At 40.9% G+C, this 4,313-nt stretch overlaps 1 pseudogene; it reads right to left on the reverse strand.

Annotated features, from left to right (window-relative positions):
- The window catches only part of LOC102860284, a 10,180-nt pseudogene extending 6,544 nt beyond the window's left edge, over window positions 1-3,636 (reverse strand).
- Window positions 3,637-4,313: the final 677 nt, after the last annotated feature.

Raw genomic sequence — 4,313 nt, forward strand, 5'->3', positions numbered from 1 at the left:
AATCTTCAGTAAAATCTTGCTTGCATGTGAAATTGTTCTGTAGTTTTCCACATTCTGTTGGGTCACCTTTCTTTGGGATAGGAACAAATATCGATCTCTTCCAGTCAGCTGGGCAAGTGGTAATTGTTGAGGTTTTCTTTTCTGTATAAACGACCACTTTGGGCTTTAGTCACCCCAAAAGTTACAATATTTATTTAATTTTTTTTGCTCTGGTATGACATCTTAAGCCATTCTGAGTTATCACACTTGACAGAGGATGTGTGCACTCTGTAGAAGTCGTGGGAGCCATGTCGATGCCAATGATACCAACCTCAGCATTATGGATGGCCTTGTCTTCCATTTCCTTCCATGCTTTTAACATATTTCCTGAGGATATTTTGTAAGTCATCTGCTTGCTGTATCTCTCCATGTCAAGCTGGATGCTTTTGTTAAAAACTCTAGTTTACCTTTTTAGTTGCTGAGATCAAAGTGGTCTTCATTTTTGTCAAGTTCACATTATATCTAAGAAGATTTAACAGTGTTGCTTTTTGTCCTTGAAAGAGCTTGCTGTAATCATAATGTACAGCTTCAGCCCACACTTTGTGCAGTTGTATTTTGCTGTCCTGTACAATATAATTTACACAGTCAGATTAACTTCTAGAAGCAAAGGGCCCTTCATATAGTCTTACTTTTATCAAACAAATAAACCATATAGCTATCATAGCCTCTAACTGCGTCTAGAAAATGTTGAGAGGCTGTTTTCGAGGGTTCAGAGAAATTCTCATTCCTGAAAGAAGTTCCTGAGATCCAGGATTTATTCCCATTTCACGCTCAATACAAGACTGCAGTGAATGAAGTCAACATCAAGAGGCAACAAGAAAGAAATTATCTTCACAGATATATTTAAGATGTGTACTAACTCGTGGTTGCTGTGATGCTGAAGCCTGTGACAGTGATGTGCCAATCGTGGTAATGGGCACCCATGGTGGACAGTGTTGGCTGGAGCTTCCCGACTAAATCAAGCCTGGAAGCAGGAGTGGCATCCACTTCCGAAATGACTTGGAACCTCTATGTACGAACAGTGCTCAGGCAGTTCGTTCATAGGGTCGCTATGAGTCGTCTACGACTCAACGGCATTAAACAACAACAACAACAACTATCTGCAGATTCAGAATGTGACCCGTTAACAGAAAACATCAAGGCTGCTTCGAAACAAGATCAACAGGTCCCCCTCTTTGCTGGGAATCCCAGTTCAGCATCGGCTGGAGCCAGTTTTCCACGGGTTCTGCTATTAAACTACAAAGGCTATTTGGTTGAGGCAAATGGCCACTGAACCAAACTACTCCTATAATCTCTTCAGATGCAAATATACACTTGGAGTCCTTCTGATGCCAAATAAATGGCTGTAGATGATGCCAAAAAGCCTATGTGCAGCAATGCATTCAAACACCATAGTTCCAAAGCTCCAGTAATCAACAGTGGCTGTGTAAGGTTTCTTTTCAAAAAGCTCTAGAGTCAAATACTGTGGTGTTCCCACAAACTATGTACACAGACTTCCTTGATCAACATCTTTGGTATATCCTAGATCAATTATTTTATGCGACATCTTCCCACCAGTGTCCTGAAGAACTGTTTTCAGGTTTTTAGGTCACGATGCATAATTTTGTTTTCATGCAAATAACGAATCCCAGATCCTTTATCACTAAGTAAAGAAAGTATCTGGCTTTCTTTAAGTCTGCAGCAATTTTCTGGTTTGTTGAGTAGCTTCCGAAGGTGCCCTCCAGAACAGTATTCCATTGCTGGAAGAGGCACATCATTAATCAAAATATTAAGTTCCTCAGGAACATCACAGGCCTTTACAACATTGGCATGGTCCAACTTCTTCATGATTTGCAGTTTGTGACACCACTTTTCTCTGTTTTTTAAATCTGCACAGCAAAACTTAATTGCTATTTTGTGATCAGTTTCCCAAAGCCACCAGTGCCCAGTCGATCCCACATCTCCCAGGGCCCATCCACCCCCAGTCACATGCCTCCCTCCCTGGGGCAAGAATTCTTCAAGAATTCTTGAGCAATATTAATATTCAGCAAGTAAAATCATTCTGAAGATAGTTAAAGACAGTTGCACAGTACATCAAAAGGGAACTGCCAATGGCTTTAAGTGCAGCAGGTTTTCGAGGAGGAAGCAGGATTGGGCAGCTTCACACTGTTGTAAAAAGTGTTGCTATGAGTCACAGCCAACTCAACAGCATCTAACAACACAAGAACAACAGCATCTTACTCTTATTTGGTGATTAAAATATTTGCTTGTGTAGCTTTAAAGGGAGCTCTGCTGGCCTCGTGATAGAGAAGCTGTGCTGCAATCCTAAAGGCACACTGTTCAAATCCATCAGCTGCTCCATGAAAGGATGGGCAATCTATCATGCTATTTACTGCCTCTGAAAACCCTCTGGAAGGTCACCTATGGGTCAATTCCACCTTAAGGACACATAACAACTGTATAGCTTTTAAGAGTAAGGTAAAGGTTGCTGGTATTTCCCCTTGAAAGTTTCTTCTTGTGAAATCTTTTCTTCCCTCCAAGTTAGCTTTCTCTAATTGCTTACTTGACTGCTTTGTTCTCTTTCCTTTGAGGCTTTTCTAGGAAGTCTAGTATTCCTTGGTTGTTTGCTCATATTAAAGAATGAGGAATTAAGCTCATTGAGTGTTAATTATTGAATGAGATTTGTTAAATTTTGGAATCCACCAGAAGCTCCCCTATAGAAAGATGGGAATTCTCCTCTTGTTATGATTTGGAGACTTGGAAATCTAATGGAGGTTGATTATGAGTCACATGCAACTCGGTGGTTGAGTGAGAGAGTAAGTCTAAAAAACACTAGAGACCTAGTCATTGAGGTGTTTGCTAAACCAAGAGATGCTTGCCTCAGGCAGGTTTGAACCCACTAGTGTCTCCACTAGACAGATGAGCAGTATCTTCTTTTTTATCCTCAAAAACCCAGTGGATCATTGGTATGAGTTGGAACCAGTTCAATGGCATCAAGAATTTTTGAGCAGTGTAATCTGGCTAGGTCCTGTGTTGGGGAACAATCACTAAACGTTGACAGCATACTACTGCTCTAATCATTATGACAATCAAGGCTAACCTTATACATTTTTTTAACACTGTCAGGGAGTAAAACGTACCAAAGTTGGCACTGCTCTGACCTTTAAAGAGAAGAAGAAGAGAAGGTGGCAGATAAAGACTGAGAGAAGAGTAGAATAGATGTTGTTGAAATAATAGCATCCAGTACAGATCATCATCTGCATCATAGAAAGGACAAAATTAAGGCTCAGAAAGTCTGCATAACTTGTCCTAAGTCACTCTACAATGATAGGCAAGTCGTTTATCCTCTTTCTAAAACAAAATTAGGAGACCTTCACATTGAGTATTCCTATGAGTTGGAGGCAATGTGACAGCGGTAGGTTTGCGTTTGAATCTTCAAGTACTTCTTTAATTATGTCACTATTGTTCTTGTGTGCTGTTGAGTCCGTTTCAACTGGTAGCAGACTCATTTGTCAATCTAGAACTGACCACAGGGTTTCTCAGGCAATAATCTTTGCAGAAGCAGATCGCCAGGTCTTTTCTGCGGTGGAGCCACTGGTGGTTTCCAGCCATAGACATTCTGCCTAGCTGTTGAGCTCTTAACGCTGTACTACCAGGGATCCTGTCTCCAACTATACAAGCTAATAATGCCCTCAGGGAGTTTTAAGGATTCCCTTTCACATGAGTTGAAAGCACATCTTTGTGTATATTGTGTGAATATTTATTTACACTTACATATCAACCTGCCTCCTTTCCCAAAAGAAAATAGCAACAACCTTAAAAAAGACATCAAATCACCTCTCCCAAAATTGTTCCAAATACTGTGTTTGCACCTTCCTTCTCTACTGTGAATTCATGAATCAGTGGGTGTAGATGGAAGGAGGCCAGCGGGAAAACTTTTCTTGATTTCTGTCCTGGGCCCCTAGGGAAAGCTCAGAACACTAATTGGTGAGTATAATATATTAAGTAAAAACCTGATAGCTCAATTAGACATGAGTGCCAAGGATTGACCATTTTAGCACAATTAACCCAAAAAATCTGGGCTTGCTCTGTCAGTGGACCTTGAATTATCTCACCAACACATTTCTTACCTCACAACTCTCTTCAGCTGGCCACTGCTTAGTCAAATCTGCTATCTCAGTTCCTTCCTAGCAACAGACACACTTGAGAGCCTCTTCCAAAACCACACCCAATGCCTGGAAAACTCTTCCCCGCCCTCTGAACAGGCTCCCTCACTACTACTAGTTGCTTTGAGA

Source organism: Elephantulus edwardii, unplaced genomic scaffold (assembly GCF_000299155.1).
Source record: "Elephantulus edwardii isolate Elephantulus edwardi_28Jun2011 unplaced genomic scaffold, EleEdw1.0 scaffold00007, whole genome shotgun sequence".
NCBI classification, from domain to species: domain Eukaryota; kingdom Metazoa; phylum Chordata; class Mammalia; order Macroscelidea; family Macroscelididae; genus Elephantulus; species Elephantulus edwardii.